Source organism: Lissotriton vulgaris, chromosome 9 (genome assembly GCF_964263255.1).
Source record: "Lissotriton vulgaris chromosome 9, aLisVul1.2, whole genome shotgun sequence".
Taxonomy (NCBI): Eukaryota; Metazoa; Chordata; class Amphibia; order Caudata; family Salamandridae; genus Lissotriton; species Lissotriton vulgaris.
Genome location: NC_141697.1, coordinates 1,127,130,626 through 1,127,152,851, shown reverse-complemented (window position 1 = coordinate 1,127,152,851; position 22,226 = coordinate 1,127,130,626). Strand labels below are relative to the sequence as shown.

The window sequence follows — 22,226 nt, the reverse complement described above, 5'->3', positions numbered from 1 at the left end:
ATTTTCCCTCATGTTAGTCTTTTAAACCACACATTTCTTACTGCACGCTGTTAGGAAAATTCGAAAATGTTACTAGGGATTTTAATCAGAGCAGGTTTCATTTTACGAAAACCCTGCTCCATCAATCCCCCCTTTGATGGCGTCTTTGAGCCATCACCAAATACTCACCAATACAATTTGTCACATAAAAAGCTCTTGTTCTCTCTTGTTTTACCATCATTGTATCTAAATCTATCATCATATCATAATTTTTTCCTCGTCTATCTTCTAGTTCTATTTCTTCTCTTTTTTTTTCTTGCTTTTCGTTTGTTATCAGATGTCTCTTTCTTGCATTTGCAACATTATGATAATAAGAAAATCATTAGTATTACTAGAACCACTGCAATGATAGTAGTAAATACTTTATTTGTTGATTAATTAAAATCATTACAAAAACAAAAATGCATAACAAGCACAAAGTCTGATTGAACATATATGAATACAATGCCAAAATATAACATGCCCGACATCTGATCAACCGTTTTCCAGTTTTGGAGGTAAAGTGCATAAGTGCATAATTGCATGTGATAGCAGCTTATGATTTCTAGATAAAGTGCGATGAGCTCACATGATAAAAAATTAAAATGCAATGTACAAGCAGCCAATTTAACTTAATTTCTAATATAACTATAACTATTAGCAACAGAGATACAATAGTATGCCAACATCAATACTAAAGTGACCTTTGCTTTCAGCAGCAAACTAAGAAATGCATTACATTTTTCACCGACAAAACTAAAGTGCCGCGTGCTAACAGCGACAAGTTACTGATTAATTTGAAAACTGATCTGTACAACATAGCACCATACAGCGTTGGAATACACATACTCAAGTCTTTAAAATCATTGAATCGATCGGAACTACAAAAATTGCCAAACAACATTCAAATATCGCAATGTTTTAAAATGATTTAAAAGTGCCTTAAAGTTGCCCACATACTCCCTAAAAACAGTAAAATCATTACTTTACAGCCATAGCAGGTTTATCAATTACTTTAGGTATCAGCCTTACATAATTTCTTTTCAGCTTTAAAGATAAATTGTACAAATTGCTGTATATTATAGACATTGACGCCACTTAAACAGGATATTAATTCAGATCTACAAGTTCTAACTCCTATTTCTTTTAATATAGGTTTTAAAATGGACTTCCTTTCCTAGCACATTTTTGGGCATAGTGTAACAATGTGCAACAAAGTTTCCTCATATAGCCCGCAAAGCCTAAAAACGTTTGAAGATCATTTATACTCCCACTTAGGGGTTCCATCTTTAGTTGGATAAATGCCGAGCCTTAAGAGCATACATTTCTTTTTAAGCAAGGGTTTTAAATGAAAAAGTAAATATCGTTGGGCATACAATTTCTCAAAAGAATTTGCTATAGTCCAGAAGTGGGTTCTTTTTCTCAGTTCATCTTTATCCATAATTTCTGGCAGCAGAGCAACAGTTGAATTCAACATCACTGCAATGATAGGTTTTAATATTCTCCCTGATAAACTATTTCCAAATGTAGAATACCAATTTCCCACAGAGGAAAAACTCTTACCAAGTTTCTCCCAAACACTGTCAACCTTCAATTTACATAAATCTTGATGAAGATTTGTAATATTCTTTACATATCCCTCAAGACTCTTACCAGGGATATAGGTGCAACATTGTTGTATTTTCAACATATTGCAGAATCCACCCTATTTTGCCAATCTATATCTATACTAATATAATAAAGAGAGAGCCCAAACCTTTGAGGCGGGTAATCTCAGGAACCACAGCATCAATCACAACACCCAATACAGCGTTGGAAAGGGCAGTTGCAGCAAAAGTACATAGGCTATGCAGACGCCCACCATATATATTTAAAAGGTAAAAGAACCGTGCCAGCAAAGTAGTCCCTTTTGGGCGTGTCAGCGTTGTGCTGTGGGCGTGTGCTGGGGGCGTGACAAACACTGGGGGCGTGTGGTACGTTCCGCCCTTCATGCCATGTCTTATATCGTGTGCTGTTGGCGTGTGCTGGGGGCGTGGGGGTGTGCGGGGCGCGGGATTACGAAAAAAAAGCGAGCGTTGTTCCCAATATTTAATTGTTTTTTCTTCCCAGGCTCTGTACATTCCAGCTCCGGGTGTCCACCCTGCTCTCTTTAAATACCCCTGCACCCCATAATCATAACCCACCCTTACTCCTTAAAATACCCCAACACCCTTAAACACTAACCCATTTTAACCCTATAAATAAATATACCCTGTACCCCAAAACGCGAACCTATCCCTAAACCCTAAAAATACCCCTGTACCCCAAAACCCAAACCTAGCCCTGAACCCTATAAATACCCCTGTACCTCAAAACCCAAACCTACCCCTGAACCCTAAAAATACCCCTGTACCCCAAACCTCAACCCTAGCCCTGAACCCTAAAAATACCCCTGTACCCCAAAACCGAAACCTACCCCATGACCATAAAATACCCCTGTACCCCAAAACCCAAACCTAGCCCTGAACCATAAAAATAAGCCTGTACCCCAAAACCCAAACCTACCCCTGAACCCCAAAATACCCCTGTACCCCAAAACCCAAACCTAACCCTAACAATACCCCTATACCACAAACCTAGCCCTGAACCCTAAAAATACCCCTGTACCCCAACACCCATACCTATCCCTAAACCTTAAAACTACCCCTGTACCCCATAACCCAAAACTATATCGGAAGCCTTAAAATACCCAAACAGCCCAAAACATATACCTCTGTACCCCAAAACATATACCCCCTATAACCATACTTACCTTATCCAAATATTTTTTTAAAAACATGCTTTTACCATTCATGCATTTACAACGAATTTCGTTGTAAATGTATGCGTGGTAAAAGCATATACAATGTAATGCCATGCGTTATAATGGCATTGCGGAGTCATGGTACTTTCCTAATCAAAGTATGCGGAGTGATGGTATGCGGAAAGAAAGTTGCGGAATAAAGGGTGTTTACCCTCCCCCGGTAAGTACATTGGTGCCACGGCAGCCCACATCTCCAGCAACATACTCATATTTTTTCACCACCGATTTGAAAAATGCATAGGTCTCTCTCATTGATGGCCAGCACTGCCATACACTTTTAGACACACCTCCGCCACAAGTTCTAGAATTGCGAACTTTAGAGCTGGGGAGCTACGTTCGAATCTCTGCATCAGCTCAACATCCTGTGATTCCAGGCAAATCGCTTTGTCTCCCCCTGCCTACCACAAATGAATGTGTAATGTAAATTGTGCTCATGCCATGTTGTCGAGTTCGCACTATATAATATTGCAAGGAAAAATAAAGTAGGGAAACTCGGGTTCACACACTACTGAACACGCACTCTTAAGTGCATTTTCAGTGCACTGTGAATCGGAGCGTTTCACAGGCCTGTCACTGATAAGAAATGCTATCAAAACGAAATCCTACAAAACAATATACTACTGGCCGGCAGCAATTCATACCCGGACAACATCGGGATGGGCTGCTAGTATTACATAAAGGGAAAGTCGAGTTTACAAAACCATGGACCTAATTGCAACCATTTCAGTATCAACCACTAAGAACCCACCAGCAGTGTCTGTTGATAAAACGATCAACCACTGTGGACAATTTTCTAAATTTCTGCGAATTCTGAATAACTCCAACTGAAGGTATCAATGCTCAAAAACATCTCCTATTATTTCTGAAAAACTTGGTCTCTTATTACGTATTAGTCCATTCTTTATTTCATTGATTCTATGATTCTTATCCATATGATATATCTTTGGGAATACTATCCCTAAATAACAACACCCATACCAATGTGCAGGCAACCTATAATAGGAATTCTTACCACACACATAATACATTTCCGGAAAGACAGGATCAGTTCCTCTTTTTAGGTATGATCACATTCACTAGAACCAATGAAATAATTACTATAACCAGTCTTTTGTCTAAGTAAACAAAGTTTTCCCTTATGATACCAGTCTAGGGTCATGGCAGCGTAAGTGTCGCCCTTTTTGTAATCTCCTTCAATAAATAACCCATGGGGGTACATGAGACTTTTGCTCAGCAGCTTTTCTTTGAAACTCTTGTCTTCTACCCTAAATCATGCTAAGGAATTCTATTTATTCAAATCTTAATCTACAGGTTAAATTATTTCTATGTGCATATACTGTATCGATTGTGTAGAATGAAAGAATTCTCCCATGTATTCCGCATTTCTAGCACTATTTATTTTATTCATATTCTTTCTAATGGGAATCTGAGAATACTAAATCTATGTTAGAATAATAGTATTGGAGACTTCCCCTCTTGTAGAATAAACTATTTAAAATACTACAAGACACACCATATGTGAACACCTTGCTGATAATGATTTTCCCCTCCTGTGCTAACATTTTATGAATTCCTCTTTTCATGACGAGCTCAGCTCGTCATAAGCACAGCTCAACTGTGCCTCATGACGAGCTGAGCTCGTCATGAGCATCGAAGGGGTTAAAGGTAGGAGATGGTATGTTACCCCCTCTGAGACAGACAACGGTAATTCCAAGCATACATAACAATCTCTTGCATCCATTACATCAACATACTCATACAATAACTTAGCAAAGACATTTAATGAAAAATCATTAATTGATTTATCATGAAGATAGTCGTCTTTCATATTTTCTTTTGTACTATGTGAATCTTCCTCTAAAGTTTTAGTATCTACTTTTTCACTCATCACACCATTACTAATAGTATTATTTTTATAATTAATCACCATAAAAACATGCACAATAACAAGTAGTATTAACCATAACACCGTTAGTAGTAGAATACTAAATAAGCAAGCACTAATACATCTACGTTTAAAACTACGATTTTGATTTCCAGTTTCTGCTGTATTAGCCATTTCTAATTAAACTTGCACCAATTTAAAAAAAAACTAAAAGAAAAACTAAGGAAAAACTTGAAATTTAACTTAGATTCACAAATATCTAAAACCCTAATCTAATCTATAAAAATATCTATCCAAAGTAGTGTATCCTCACACCTCACTTATCCAAAAATATCTATCCAAAGTAGTGTATCCTCACACTGAATGACTTTTCTTCTTTACCCCCTCTTTTTCTTTTTTATGTATATCTTCTTTTTCTTCTTTCTTTGAAATCTTTTGAATGATTCAGAATAATTTTCTCAAAAAAATTGTTGCACCATAATTTTCACAGTTCTTTTACGGTGGTTCAAAATTGGCTCCTTCACTTTGCTCTGTACCAGTGTTTTCTTTGATCTGATCGTGATCTCTTCCAACACCACATATGTTCATTTTGGTGCTATGTATGGGACCCTCACTCGTTTTGTTTTACAAACTTGTTCTTCTTCAGTGTCACTTTGCTCAGTTTGATCTGAAACTTCAATTAGTGTGTCAGGTGATCTTTGTTTCAGAGTGTATTTCAGTCTTTTCACTCCTAGCCACACATCACCTTTTCTGGCTTTCTTAGCTTGCACAGCTTCTTTTGCTTCGATATCCTGTTAGCAAGTTCTTTTATTCAGTCCTTTTCTTTGTTGTACTTGCTCTTGATTCTCAATAATCACTTTATCTTTTTCTTTCTCAACAGCAGTCTTTTGAGATCTAGGGGCTGGTGTCCACTCTATTCAACTTTTTTCTTGTTTACTTTCAGAACCTATAACTTCAGACTCTATGACTTCATTTTCTCCACTTTCTGCTTCTTTTACTTGTCTTTCAAGTGGATCTCGGACTCTTCTTGATTGACTTGCATGTATCCAATTTGGCAAGCCACCACACTTTACTACTGTTGTTGTTACCAGTATCTCCTGGGAAGGGCCGTGCCATCTAGGTTCCAAACACAATTTCCTCACGTGTTTCTTCACCAGGACCCACTCTCCTGGACTTAAATCATGTGCTCGCTCTTGCGGAGTTGTCCAATTTCTCCATCATGATGAGATACAGAACGCACTACATCAGCCAATCCTTTGCAATAATCAAGGACCAGATCGACAGTAATATTCATCAGTTGGGGGGGGGGCATTGCTTCGAGGGTTTGCATGGATGACGCTGCCTTGATGAGCTCCGTCACGCCCGATCATTGTCCACTAAATTATCCTGTTCCCCAGTACTTGCCGCTGCCCAAAAGAGCAGTCCAGCTTGCGGAACCTGTGGGGCACCCTCCGGTGGTATTTTCTGGGCTCCGGGGTCCCGGACGCCATGAGGCGAGTCGAGACGAACTGCGGCCTAGTCTGGCGCCACACTGCCGGGGCCTCTAGTTTGGCGCTCCCCGAGCCGGGGGCACTGCCAGTGGCCACATAATCGAAGGCGGGACCCGGAGGTGCAGGGAGGTCCAGATCCCCCTCTGATTGACGGCTGGAACCCTGAAGACGATTGAGGCTGGCGGTGGAGTACAGTATAGCTCCATTCAGAGGTGGAACTGCCGGGGCTCCCGAGACGAGAGGCCTAGTTGCCAACGCACAGCCGGGGCTAAAGTTTGACGGCACTGGTGCAGAAGCCCGGGTGGGCCTGGATTGTGCTCCCGGAGCGGCCGATCCTTGTGGAAGTTGCGGAGCAGCCCTCGGCCCTTGGCTAAAGAAACTGGGGTGAGTGGGCACTTGGGAGCACACTGGTCCCACTGGAGCGTTATAGAAGTAGTGCGGCCTGTGGCCCAAGGATACCGGGTGGCAGGGTTGAAGACGCCTGACTGGGGCCCTGGGGCAAAACCATTGCTGACAGACTGCGACAGGGCTGGAGTGGACTCTTGACCGGACAGCGGCTTGCCTTGCATGCGGAAGGCCCGTGCGCCCGTGGTGCGATCTGGGTGTGAGACTGAGGAGCCATCTGTGAAGACGTTCCCCACACCACAACTTCGGAGATAGGGCATCGGGGGGGGGGGCAGGCCGGCCTCCAGGAGTGGCCCCTCCGGTGTTAATGCCCGGGCGAGGAAGACGCAGCCTGTCTTGGATCTGAGGTAGTGTCGAGGCTGGTGTAGGATCCAGATTGCAGAGTTGAGTGGTGCCATTCCGGGAGTCGCAGGGTGCCGAGAGCAGCAGTGAGCATTCGTGAAGATTCCCAGTGCATCAGGTGTCCGACCCAGACAGAACTTGTGTGGACATTCCAGACGTGGTCCGCAATGACCAGAGGCGGGAGGGGTCACGGAGGCCGAAACTAGGATATCGGGAGTGGAAGATGATGTGGCGATCTTAAAGAAAAAGGTAGCCAGCATGGAGGGAAATCAGAAAGGCCTAGCACTCCGGGCGGAGGATGCGGAAGGGCGGGCCCGGCGGAACAACTTGAGGTTCGTAGGATTCCCAGAGGGCTGCGAGAAGGGCAACATGGAGAGTTTCCTGACTCAGTAGCTAGAGGGCTGGCTCCCACCTGACTCCCTCTCCAAATGTTTTGTGATTGAGGGGGCGCACAGGGCCCCCATACAAAAGCCGCCGGTGGGATCGCGTCCCCTAGCAGTGATAGCCAAACTGTTGAACTACCATGATAGGGACACTATATTACGACAGGCACAGGAGAAAGAGCCCCTCATGTGCTACAACCACAAGATCCTTATATTTCCGGATTATATCAGGCTTGTCCAGCAGCAGAGGCAGTCTTTTGCGGCAGCCAAGGCATGCCAACGGGATCTTAAACTTTCCTATGCGTTACTGTACACGGCCTGCCTGAGAGTGGTTTACCAGTCCCGTACCTTGTTCTTCGATACCCCAGAGGAGGTGTTCCACTGGACTGATGGGACAGTGAAGGTTAGGGCGCACACGCCGCCGGGCCGGGACTCGGGTTCTTCGTCGAGCGGGGCACAGGGGCGGACCACCTGATGATCCCGGAGCCAAAGCAACTGGAGGTCCAGGTCTTGGAGGCGCTCCAAGTCCGGGGGTGCGGCTGCGAAGACGACGGACGCACCTGACCTGCCTCAGACGGACCCTTGAACCCAGGAACGATATATAGCAGAAGTAAGGAGTATTTGACCGATTGAGGTGCCTGGTAGGATGGAGACATTCGAGGTCGCAGTCTTGGGGCTGGAGGAACTGACTTTTGAGACTGCTGAATTATGGTGAACTTGATTGTTTGGGGTGGCGGCAAGGGGAGAGGGGGTGATGTACTAGGGGCAGACGGTTTCCCCATTGTTTAAAGTTCGTTTTTGAGAGGAGGGGGTGGTTGGTTGAATGGGCGGGTTGTTGGGTATCCATTGGCATGGATGCTCCCGGGTCCCACGTTCGGGATCAGGGGTTGTCCAGGCCGCGACTGGTACTTGAGTTGTTGAGGTATGGGGGTGGGGGGGGCTGCATGGATTCGGGGGAGGGGGGTCTGGGTGGAGGGGGGGTGGGGGTGTGGGGTGGGGCAGGGGTTGGGGGGGTTGGGTTGCACTGCACAATGTCGTTGAGATCTTCATTCTTGGGTTGTCCAGGCCGCGACTGGTACTTGAGTTGTTGAGGTATGGGGGTGGGGGGGGCTGCATGGATTCGGGGGGAGGGGGGTCTGGGTGGAGGGGGGGTGGGGGTGTGGGGTGGGGCAGGGGTTGGGGGGGGTTGGGTTGCACTGCACAATGTCGTTGAGATCTTCATTCTTGGCACAGTGATTAGCCTGCGCTTGGATGGTGGTTGAGGGTCCCAAGCTGGTGACCTCTAGGGCCTCTATAAGGGTTTTGAGCTGGAATGTGCGGGGGATGCTCGACAAGATTAAAAGAGGTGCAGTTCTGAGGTTGGGGAAAAGGGAGAAAGCGGACATTCTATTGCTGCAAGAGGCACATATGTTGGGCAACAAAACGCTTAGCCTGAAGCGATACAGCTATGAACAGGTTTACCATGCTGGGTTTGTGAGGGGATCTCGGGGGTGGCCATTTTGGTGCACCGTAGATTATCCTATGTCCACTCGACACAGTGGATCGATCCACAGGGCCGATAGGTGTTTATTAAGGGGATGATTGGTGCGGAATCCCTAGTGGTTGGGAGTGTGTATGCCCCGCCCCATTACAGTGGTCACTAGTTGAGAAGTTGTTTACGGTGTGGGTGGAGATTCCTGAGGGACTGGCTGTGGTTGGGGGCGATTGGAATTATGTGATGCATTGCCGAATAGACCGTTGTAGACCTGGGGGGGACAGGTTACTGACACGCCCACTAAACTGGAAAATATGGTGCAGGGAATGGGTTGGGTAGACGCGTGGCGTTATCTACACACACATAGTCGGGAGTATACCTATGTTTCGGTGGTCCATAAATCATTTTCTAGACTAGATTATATCTTTGTCCCCAGTGCAGTGATAGGGAGGGTCGACTCGGCATCCATATCGCCATGGGGACTATCTGATCACTCTCCAGTCACAGTAGTTCTTATGCTCAATAAGGGGAGACACCCCTTTCGATGGCGTTTATCGGCGTGGAACCTGCAACAGGAAGACTATCAGAACCATATGGGGGAGGCTATAGCTCACTATTGGGAGGATAATGTTGGCTCAGTGACGGATGTTGTGACGCTCTGGGAAGCCCTAAAGCCCATGCTTCGAGGAGTGGATATCGCCTGGTGCTCGGCGGCCCGTAGGAAACGTAAAGAGGAATTAGTGAAGGCCGCTGCACATGTGGAGACGCTAGAGAACCAATGCGGAGTGGCTCGGGAAGGTAGAGAGGTGGGGCAGTTGCTATTGGCACAGCAGTCTTATGCGTCCCTGCTGCTCGACGAGGCCAGGCAAGTGTGGCTGGCGATACGGAGCAGAATTTATCAATGGGGTGACAAATCGAGTACAATGCTCCATAGACTCTGCCAGAACACGTTTCAGGCGCAGGCCTTGCCGGGTCTCAGAGATGAGGCTGTGGCCTCGATCTCGGCCCCAAAGAAGCTGGCGGACAGCTTCCCTCAGTATTATGCTGCCCAGTATGCCCGGCAGGAGTGTCTCCCTGCACCGGAAGTTGATAAATTTATTGCGGAGCTCCCACCAGGCGCACTCTCGGAAGACGTACGGGAGCGCCTCGACCTGCCGTTGTCGGCTGAGGAGTTGGGCACGGCTCTCGGGGAGCTTAACACCGGTAAGGCCCCCGGGCCTAATGGGTTTCCGAGCAAATTCTTCAGGAAATATCACCTCCAATTGGGTTTACATTATAAGAGAGCTTTAGAGGCTGCAAGAGAGCATGGTCGCCTACCGGCAGACTGGAGACATGCTGAAATCGTAGTGTTCTGCAAACCCGGAAGACCCCAGATAGACAAGAGTCATACCGACCAATTTCCCTTCTAAACATTGAGGCCAAGATACTGGCCAAGGCGCTCGCGAACCGGCTCCTCCCCTATATAACGGAGCTGATCCATCCATGCGCTTATGCTTTATCCAATTCAAATACCTGCATAGGGCTTACTATACTATGGAGAGGTTGTGGCGGGCTGGTTTGATTGAGTCTCCTGAATGCTTGAGATGCGGTCACGAGGTGGGTACCTTCCTACACACGGTGTAGAGCTGTGGTAATTTGGCTAGATTTTGGACAGGGTGTGGGATTGCTTGTCCGAAGTGTTGGGTTGGGACCTTCCTCATACTCTCAAACTAGGCCTTCTTCATGTCTTTGAAGGGGTAGGTGGTAATCTATATAAGAGACATCTGCTACTGTTAGGTCTTGCTGTAGCAAAGAGAGATGTAGCTCAGGCTTGAGAAGACCCCCGGGCTCCTAAGGTTGTGGTGTGGAAAAAGGGCCTTGATTTTTGTATGGGATTGGAGCGTCCAGTGTTTGAAGCCAGGGCTGCCCTAGGAAACACTATAAAATATGGAAAAGATGGGCGGACTACAGGGAACTATGGCTAGAACCACCAGTGCTGCCAAGAGATACCACGGGGCTGATGTGATGGGGCCATGGGGGCGACATAGTACACGTTGTTTTTTGTATGTAACCTTCTTCTTCTCTCTACAGGAACGAAACAGCATTGTGCGGGGGACAAGGGGGGGATCCGGGGGTTGTTGGTAGAGGGGGTGGGGTAGGCGGGGGGATACGGGTTGTATTTTAAGATACTGTATAGATCGCTGTGTTAAAAAAAAAACAAAAGCCCCTGCTCTAGGAAAATATCATAAGGGCTCGGTAAATCCTAGTTGTGGTGCAGTAGTGAATTGCGCACATCAATAGTGTTTCAGAATCAACAGAAAGAAAGTTCAATAAGGTAGAATCCTTGTTATGGAAAACGAATTTATTGTTCCTCTTGTTCTGGCCAACACGTGTTTCATCGCAGGGAAACAGACTGCGAATCTTCAGGGCTGGGTATAGATACAAAAGATACATTTGTATGGTTGATTTGACATGAGTGCAAACGTGTTTGGTGACCCTTGGTGACATAAGGCGGGCATGCCATTGAGTGACATTGTGTCATATAAGTGTGACTTGATATCTATGCTATTCGTGACTGTGAGAGGTGGTGATCTTTTATCGTGGGTATACAGATTGTGTGGATGTGACTTTAGCAGACTAAAGTTATTAACATCATTAAAAGCAAACACATTGACCAGTGTGCGTGGATAATATTTAAAGAAAAAGAGAAGACACGGGAAAGAATATTAAAATTGGTGAAAAAACGAGTGAAAAGGTGTCTGTGTTTATATGCGGGTTCATGCCCCATTGTGACTTATAGTGACTTTTTAGTTTCTCAATCCTGTCAATTATATTTCAAAAAGGAAGGCTTTATAGCTATATATATTGACAATTCCATATAATACGCTAGGCAGGAGCGAACAGTGCTGTTATATGTACAGAAAGAGATGTTCTAGCCTGTTTTAGTCTTAGTTCATGGATTTTGTCAACTCACACGATGAAATTACAGATTGATAGAACCCTAGTGCTCATTCCCATGTATTTGATACTCCAAGTATTATTGCGATGTTATTCTGAGACACTATCATTTGGTACGCCACTGGTTAGTGTGAGCGCCAGACTTGGAAAAAGGAGGATATCTATTTAGGAGAGTGTGCTTAGAAAAAGCATTTGTATATTTCACTTCAGAACACCAAATACAAAATAACTCGTGTTCATCCAGTATACGCATTTGTGTCGTTACAGTAACTGAAGTGTGGGATATAACAATTGTGAGGCTGAATATGATTCTAGTCCCAGAACAGTATCTAAGCATTGGTACGTAACTCACCCTTTAAAAAGAAAAACCGGAAGTAGTGTTGACGAGTATTGTTAATACGCTAGGAAACGTAGTCAGGTGGTTCCTACAGGTAAACATAGTTTGTGTCAAAAACGTTAAGAGACGAGACAGTGATATATACCATGTCACGTAAAGCCATTATAGGAGCTAGTACTGCATAGAAACAAACCATTGATAAATATTCCTACCTTAAAAGGGTTATAGGGTAACCATGACCGGGAGGAGAAGAGATTATAGCTGTTACGCTAGAAATCGAGTATTCAGGCGGGTACACCTGTAGAGTAAATAATGAGAAACCACGAGTGGTTTGATCTTTTCTCCTTATAATGCGGTTTGTTTTAGAGAAGGGAAAAGTTAGAATGCAGGGCGAGCTGTTTTACCTGAAAGGATTCTTTCTCCCTCCTGTGGTTCCCGGTGCCGTTGTTCGAAAACGGTCACCTGACAGGAAGTGGAGGTCTCTATTTAAGCCTTACTTCCGGTATTTGCTCTGTCAGTCCTACAAACACTAGAACGGTGACGTCTCTTTTAGTAAGAAGAAACGTTGGCCGTATTTAGAAAAAATACTGCAATCTAGTATCGGGTCGGGTGAGTCCATGGAAAAAGATGGATAAAGGTAGAAATCTAAGAATTGGCGTACTGATAATTGGAGTGAAATATATATGAAAACCCAAGAATCAGTTGGTATTACGATTTAGCAGAGTTAATTAAAACGGGAGCAAAAAATCAAAAGCGTATTCGCATAGTTGGAAGTAAACCCGGTTGATGTCCGGTTAAATGAGAGTATTAGGAGCTAAAGATTGCACTAATTATACTAAATCTTGGTCCCGATGAAGGTAGTGTTTAGTGTTGTTTGATGTGACACTCAGCAGACGATTCAACAGCAAAATACATATTTATAAATACAAAACGAAATTAAACCAGAGAGTATATACAGTTACGTAATTTCTAGCAAACAACAAAAAGAAAGGCGTGTGAGACCACATAGTTAGCACACATGTTGTAGTATAAACATAAACATAGATCTTATATAGCAAATTTGTGCCCCTATTGTAATGTGGAATTGGGTTTTGAGAGATGTTCTGATTCTTTGTGAGGACTAGTTTGATTTGATTTAGTTCCCTAAGAAGTATTGCATCTCAGGGTCGTAGTTTAAGCCCAGTTCGATACTGCGTAGACGCATAATCCAGGTCGCTTTTTTGCGTCTCAAGGTTAGCTCTCGGTTGCCACCCCTAATGTGAGTGGGTACTGTTTCAATGCCATAGAAACTGATGTGGAAGTCTTCTATGGTTGATTGACATTTGGCTACATGCAAGGCAACAGGATATTTGGGGTCTTGTTTTTGTATCGCTCTCATGTGTTCAGAGATCCTGTCTTTCAGACTTCTTATTGTGCTGCCCACATATTGTTTTCCGCAATGGCACTCAATTATGTATATTACATATTTTGTAGTGCAGTTGATGTTCATTCTGATGCCATATGTGTCCCCATTGGGACCAATCAATTTCGTTGTCTTGTGTTTTGCCCATTTACACATTACACAAAAGCCGCATTTGAAGAAGCCTTTATTGCGTTGTGTCAGCCAGTCCGGAGTTGTGTCTGTTCTTGGAACGGTGGGACTGAGTCTGTTCTTCAGGGTTCTTCCTCTGCGGAAAGTTATTTGTGGAGTTGGGGGAATTAGATCCTTAAGTACTGGATCACTTTTAAGCAGGTTCCAGTGTTTGATCATGCTGGTACGAACTGATCTGTGTAGACTGTTGAATTCTGTGATCATCCTTACTGTGGAATCCTTCGCCTTTTTCGAGTTGTTACATTTAAGTGTCTCTGGTCTCGTGATTTTATTTAGTTTCTTTTTTGCTGTGGACAGGATGGATTGGGGATATCCACGTTTTTCGAATCTCCGTTCCATGTCTTGTACAGTATCTGCCAGATCGCTGTCTTTGCTGCAGTTTCTTCTGGCTCTGAGGAATTCCCCAAATGGTATTGATCTGATTTGGTGTGGCGGGTGGTGACTATCCGCTCGAAGTATAGCATTACACGAAGTGGGCTTCCTATAAAGTTTACTGTGTAATTTGTTATTGAGAATGTAGAATTCCACGTCCAGAAACTCTATCTTGGTTTTGCTGGACTTCATGGTGAAGCTCAGTTCCCAATCGTTATGATTAAGATGTTCAAAGAAACTTTGGAGAAGTTCGTCTGAGCCTGTCCACAGTAAGATACAGTCGTCAATATAACGACCCCAGAATAGTATGGAGTCGGTGTACTCGCTGCCCTTGGTACCCCAAATGTGGTCTGTTTCAAAAGAACCCATGAACAAATTGGCAAAAGATGGCGAGAATTTGGAGCCCATGGCTACTCCACGTTTTTGCCGGTACCAATTTTTTTGAAACATAAAGAAGTTGTTATTGAGAATCAGAGTCATCATGGTTATTAACATATCGGTGTGAGCCCACAGGGATGCTGGTCTGTTGGATAGAACTCGAGTTATGGCCTCTATACCTAGGACAGGGTTGATACTCGTGTATAGGGCAACCACATCCATAGTCACTATGGTGGTATTGGGTTGCCATTCTAGGTCATTTAGTACACTTAATATATGCTTGGAGTCCTGGATGAATGAGGGTAGATTTTTGACCAGTGGGCCTAAAAACAAATCCACATACTCAGCCAATCTCTCAGTTGGGCCCCCTATGCCAGAGACAATTGGTCTGCCTGGTGGGAAGGGGAGATCTTTGTGGATTTTAGGAAGGGTATACAGCCATGGAAATGTTGGTTTGTGCACTTTTAGGTACATGTATTCATCTTCATTCAGTAGGCCATCTTCTTTCCATTTGTGTAGGTGGTCATTAATGGATGTTGTTAAGGAAGCCCATGGGGTTAGGTGTGATCGGTTCATAACAAGAAGTATCAGCTAATTGACTTAGTATTTCATTGTTGTAATCGTCTGCATTCATGATTATAATGTTTCCTCCTTTGTCCGCTTCGCGGATCACAATGGTGGAAGTCTGTGTGAGGGTGGTGAGGGCAAAGCGCTCGCCTTTGGTGAGGTTATCTTTAAATGCAAATGTTTCGTTAAGTTTTTTGTGTTGATTTTGTTGATGTCATCAAGAACACGCTTGTGGAAAATGTCAATGTTATTGCCACCTGGTAGTGTTGGTGTCCAAGTGGATTTATTCTTCAAACCACTAGCAACCCCCAGATCTGTGTCTATGTCCAATTCCTCTAGAAGTTGTCCCATCTCTACGGGGCTGTCTTCGCATTCAGTAATAGATAACAATAGGTGTATTGCTTGTATATCTTTTATTGTAGTCACATTGTCTGTTAATACATCAGGAATATTTTTAACATTTCTAGTATTGGTAGTTTTTCCAGCAAAATACTTTTTCAATTTTAGGCTCCGTACAAATTTAAAGAGGTCTACTTTCGTTTGGCATGTGTCTCCTACTGAGAAGGGACTGAAGTTTAAACCCCTGGAAAGGAGATTAGTCATATCTGTAGTCAGTGGAAAAGAGGAGAGATTGACCACTTGGACCTCGTTGTGTCCGGTCTCTATTTCCTTGCTGTTCCTGACCTCAGTTTTTTTCTGTAATCCTCGTTTGCCACCCCTGCTGCCTCTGTGGGTCTTTGATCTGTGGTATCTCGTGGTGGTTGGGTCTTGTTCCCTTTGCGCATCCGTTCTAGCTCCACTAAAAAAGGAGTACTGGTGGTATCTAGTAAATCCCGATCGGGTTCGCTTATACCTGCAGAATTTAGGGAAGCATTGCTGGATGAGACTGAACTCGGGCGGATGAGATGTTACCACTTTTTTTGGGGTTTTGAGGTCGTACTAAAGAGTCGTATTTACGATCATAGGTGAAGATTCGACCATTACGGTAATCTGTGTCATCTCTTTTTATTTGTCTGGCCTTCCTGTTTTTTATTTATTCCTGATGTTTAAATAATACCTCATCCAGAATGGTGTAATTCTTCACAGTAGGTTCTGGTAGGTTGAGGTCTTTGATTTCTTGCTCAAGTTTCGCAATTTCTCCCAGTAGTTTACTGGACTTGCGATCAGCATTTTCTATCAGAATGTCCATAAGGGCAAAAGAGTTATTGGTAACAGAGTCTTCCCATTTTTTCACTAGATCTAGATCAAGATCATCATATGTTGGGAACGTATTAGAGCGCAAGCCTCTTGGTATTTGTTTAAGACGCATATATTGCTTCAGGGTGGTAGAGTCCCACCAGCGTGAGTTCTCCTGTTTTTTAAGTCTCTCTAATTTTTTTAATTTGTCTTTGAGGCCCTCCACACGGGGGGGACCAGCAGTTGCCGTGGCAGTGTGAGTGGGCATGCCCTTGGCTAGGTTCTCGAAGAGATCTGCTGCTATTTTATCTCTATCCATGTCGGTGTGGAAATATTTGTTTGATTGATTCTAAAACAACGTGCTAGATCTAGATACGTGATTCGTGAAGGATAGAATGGCGGGGGGCAGCCTTTACTGGAAATCAATAGGCTATTGATACACTGGGAGGGTTTAAGGTATTCCAGAATAAGACAGGCGCACTACCTAGTAACCGCACAGTATCGTGTTGCAGAGTGTCAGACTCCAGGCAAGGGGGCGGGCGGTAATCCCTCGTAACCGCTCAGAGGTGGATTACAAATCCACACTAATTTGTACAAAAACAACAAAAGCCCCTGCTCTAGGAAAATATCATAAGGGCTCGGTAAATCCTAGTTGTGGTGCAGTAGTGAATTGCGCACATCAATAGTGTTTCAGAATCAACAGAAAGAAAGTTCAATAAGGTAGAATCCTTGTTATGGAAAACGAATTTATTGTTCCTCTTGTTCTGGCCAACACGTGTTTCATCGCAGGGAAACAGACTGCGAATCTTCAGGGCTGGGTATAGATACAAAAGATACATTTGTATGGTTGATTTGACATGAGTGCAAACGTGTTTGGTGACCCTTGGTGACATAAGGCGGGCATGCCATTGAGTGACATTGTGTCATATAAGTGCGACTTGATATCTATGCTATTCGTGACTGTGAGAGGTGGTGATCTTTTATCGTGGGTATACAGATTGTGTGGATGTGACTTTAGCAGACTAAAGTTATTAACATCATTAAAAGCAAACACATTGACCAGTGTGCGTGGATAATATTTAAAGAAAAAGAGAAGACACGGGAAAGAATATTAAAATTGGTGAAAAAACGAGTGAAAAGGTGTCTGTGTTTATATGCGGGTTCATGCCCCATTGTGACTTATAGTGACTTTTTAGTTTCTCAATCCTGTCAATTATATTTCAAAAAGGAAGGCTTTATAGCTATATATATTGACAATTCCATATAATACGCTAGGCAGGAGCGAACAGTGCTGTTATATGTACAGAAAGAGATGTTCTAGCCTGTTTTAGTCTTAGTTCATGGATTTTGTCACCTCACACGATGAAATTACAGATTGATAGAACCCTAGTGCTCATTCCCATGTAATTGATACTCCAAGTATTATTGCGATGTTATTCTGAGACACTATCATTTGGTACGCCACTGGTTAGTGTGAGCGCCAGACTTGGAAAAAGGAGGATATCTATTTAGGAGAGTGTGCTTAGAAAAAGCATTTGTATATTTCACTTCAGAACACCAAATACAAAATAACTCGTGTTCATCCAGTATACGCATTTGTGTCGTTACAGTAACTGAAGTGTGGGATATAACAATTGTGAGGCTGAATATGATTCTAGTCCCAGAACAGTATCTAAGCATTGGTACGTAACTCACCCTTTAAAAAGAAAAACCGGAAGTAGTGTTGACGAGTATTGTTAATACGCTAGGAAACGTAGTCAGGTGGTTCCTACAGGTAAACATAGTTTGTGTCAAAAACGTTAAGAGACGAGACAGTGATATATACCATGTCACGTAAAGCCATTATAGGAGCTAGTACTGCATAGAAACAAACCATTGATAAATATTCCTACCTTAAAAGGGTTATAGGGTAACCATGACCGGGAGGAGAAGAGATTATAGCTGTTACGCTAGAAATCGAGTATTCAGGCGGGTACACCTGTAGAGTAAATAATGAGAAACCACGAGTGGTTTGATCTTTTCTCCTTATAATGCGGTTTGTTTTAGAGAAGGGAAAAGTTAGAATGCAGGGCGAGCTGTTTTACCTGAAAGGATTCTTTCTCCCTCCTGTGGTTCCCGGTGCCGTTGTTCGAAAACGGTCACCTGACAGGAAGTGGAGGTCTCTATTTAAGCCTTACTTCCGGTATTTGCTCTGTCAGTCCTACAAACACTAGAACGGTGACATCTCTTTTAGTAAGAAGAAACGCTGGCCGTATTTAGAAAAAATACTGCAATCTAGTATCGGGTCGGGTGAGTCCATGGAAAAAGATGGATAAAGGTAGAAATCTAAGAATTGGCGTACTGATAATTGGAGTGAAATATATATGAAAACCCAAGAATCAGTTGGTATTACGATTTAGCAGAGTTAATTAAAACGGGAGCAAAAAATCAAAAGCGTATTCGCATAGTTGGAAGTAAACCCGGTTAATGTCCGGTTAAATGAGAGTATTAGGAGCTAAAGATTGCACTAATTATACTCAATCTTGGTCCCGATGAAGGTAGTGTTTAGTGTTGTTTGATGTGACACTCAGCAGACGATTCAACAGCAAAATACATATTTATAAATACAAAACGAAATTAAACCAGAGAGTATATACAGTTACGTAATTTCTAGCAAACAACAAAAAGAAAGGCGTGTGAGACCACATAGTTAGCACACATGTTGTAGTATAAACATAAACATAGATCTTATATAGCAAATTTGTGCCCCTATTGTAATGTGGAATTGGGTTTTGAGAGATGTTCTGATTCTTTGTGAGGACTAGTTTGATTTGATTTAGTTCCCTAAGAAGTATTGCATCTCAGGGTCGTAGTTTAAGCCCAGTTCGATACTGCGTAGACGCATAATCCAGGTTGCTTCTTTGCGTCTCAAGGTTAGCTCTCGGTTGCCACCCCTAATGTGAGTGGGTACTGTTTCAATGCCATAGAAACTGATGCGGAAGTCTTCTATGGTTGATTGACATTTGGCTACATGCAAGGCAACAGGATATTTGGGGTCTTGTTTTTGTATCGCTCTCATGTGTTCAGAGATCCTGTCTTTCAGACTTCTTATTGTGCTGCCCACATATTGTTTTCCGCAATGGCACTCAATTATGTATATTACATATTTTGTAGTGCAGTTGATGTTCATTCTGATGTCATATGTGTCCCCATTGGGACCAATCAATTTCGTTGTCTTGTGTTTTGCCCATTTACACATTACACAAAAGCCGCATTTGAAGAAGCCTTTATTGCGTTGTGTCAGCCAGTCCGGAGTTGTGTCTGTTCTTGGAACGGTGGGACTGAGTCTGTTCTTCAGGGTTCTTCCTCTGCGGAAAGTTATTTGTGGAGTTGGGGGAATTAGATCCTTAAGTACTGGATCACTTTTAAGCAGGTTCCAGTGTTTGATCATGCTGGTACGAACTGATCTGTGTAGACTGTTGAATTCTGTGATCATCCTTACTGTGGAATCCTTCGCCTTTTTCGAGTTGTTACATTTAAGTGTCTCTGGTCTCGTGATTTTATTTAGTTTCTTTTTTGCTGTGGACAGGATGGATTGGGGATATCCACGTTTTTCGAATCTCCGTTCCATGTCTTGTACAGTATCTGCCAGATCGCTGTCTTTGCTGCAGTTTCTTCTGGCTCTGAGGAATTCCCCAAATGGTATTGATCTGATTTGGTGTGGCGGGTGGTGACTATCCGCTCGAAGTATAGCATTACACGAAGTGGGCTTCCTATAAAGTTTACTGTGTAATTTGTTATTGAGAATGTAGAATTCCACGTCCAGAAACTCTATCTTGGTTTTGCTGGACTTCATGGTGAAGCTCAGTTCCCAATCGTTATGATTAAGATGTTCAAAGAAACTTTGGAGAAGTTCGTCTGAGCCTGTCCACAGTAAGATACAGTCGTCAATATAACGACCCCAGAATAGTATGGAGTCGGTGTACTCGCTGCCCTTGGTACCCCAAATGTGGTCTGTTTCAAAAGAACCCATGAACAAATTGGCAAAAGATGGCGAGAATTTGGAGCCCATGGCTACTCCACGTTTTTGCCGGTACCAATTTTTTTGAAACATAAAGAAGTTGTTATTGAGAATCAGAGTCATCATGGTTATTAACATATCGGTGTGCGCCCACAGGGATGCTGGTCTGTTGGATAGAACTTCTAGAGGAATTGGACATAGACACAGATCTGGGGGTTGCTAGTGGTTTGAAGAATAAATCCACTTGGACACCAACACTACCAGGTGGCAATAACATTGACATTTTCCACAAGCGTGTTCTTGATGACATCAACAAAATCAACACAAAAAACTTAACGAAACATTTGCATTTAAAGATAACCTCACCAAAGGCGAGCGCTTTGCCCTCACCACCCTCACACAGACTTCCACCATTGTGATCCGCGAAGCGGACAAAGGAGGAAACATTGTAATCATGAATGCAGACGATTACAACAATGAAATACTAAGTCAATTAGCTGATACTTCTTGTTATGAACCGATCACACCTAACCCCATGGGCACCTTAACAACATCCATTAATGACCACCTACACAAATGGAAAGAAGATGGCCTACTGAATGAAGATGAATACATGTACCTAAAAGTGCACAAACCAACATTTCCATGGCTGTATACCCTTCCTAAAATCCACAAAGATCTCCCCTTCCCACCAGGCAGACCAATTGTCTCTGGCATAGGGGGCCCAACTGAGAGATTGGCTGAGTATGTGGATTTGTTTTTAGGCCCACTGGTCAAAAATCTACCCTCATTCATCCAGGACTCCAAGCATATATTAAGTGTACTAAATGACCTAGAATGGCAACCCAATACCACCATAGTGACTATGGATGTGGTTGCCCTATACACGAGTATCAACCCTGTCCTAGGTATAGAGGCCATAACTCGAGTTCTATCCAACAGACCAGCATCCCTGTGGGCGCACACCGATATGTTAATAACCATGATGACTCTGATTCTCAATAACAACTTCTTTATGTTTCAAAAAAATTGGTACCGGCAAAAACGTGGAGTAGCCATGGGCTCCAAATTCTCGCCATCTTTTGCCAATTTGTTCATGGGTTCTTTTGAAACAGACCACATTTGGGGTACCAAGGGCAGCGAGTACACCGACTCCATACTATTCTGGGGTCGTTATATTGACGACTGTATCTTACTGTGGACAGGCTCAGACGAACTTCTCCAAAGTTTCTTTGAACATCTTAATCATAACGATTGGGAACTGAGCTTCACCATGAAGTCCAGCAAAACCAAGATAGAGTTTCTGGACGTGGAATTCTACATTCTCAATAACAAATTACATAGTAAACTTTATAGGAAGCCCACTTCGTGTAATGCTATACTTCGAGCGGATAGTCACCACCCGCCACATCAAATCAGATCAATACCATTTGGGGAATTCCTCAGAGCCAGAAGAAACTGCAGCAAAGACAGCGATCTGGCAGATACTGTACAAGACATGGAACGGAGATTCGAAAAACGTGGATATCCCCAATCCATCCTGTCCACAGCAAAAAAGAAACTAAATAAAATCACGAGACCAGAGACACTTAAATGTAACAACTCGAAAAAGGCGAAGGATTCCACAGTAAGGATGATCACAGAATTCAACAGTCTACACAGATCAGTTCGTACCAGCATGATCAAACACTGGAACCTGCTTAAAAGTGATCCAGTACTTAAGGATCTAATTCCCCCAACTCCACAAATAACTTTCCGCAGAGGAAGAACCCTGAAGAACAGACTCAGTCCCACCGTTCCAAGAACAGACACAACTCCGGACTGGCTGACACAACGCAATAAAGGCTTCTTCAAATGCGGCTTTTGTGTAATGTGTAAATGGGCAAAACACAAGACAACGAAATTGATTGGTCCCAATGGGGACACATATGACATCAGAATGAACATCAACTGCACTACAAAATATGTAATATACATAATTGAGTGCCATTGCGGAAAACAATATGTGGGCAGCACAATAAGAAGTCTG

At 43.4% G+C, this 22,226-nt stretch overlaps 1 protein-coding gene across 1 annotated transcript in view; it reads right to left on the bottom strand.

Annotated features, from left to right (window-relative positions):
- CHDH (choline dehydrogenase) overlaps positions 1-22,226 on the bottom strand; it is a 139,262-nt gene that overhangs the window by 94,673 nt on the left and 22,363 nt on the right. The gene's annotated exons all lie outside the window — the stretch shown is intronic.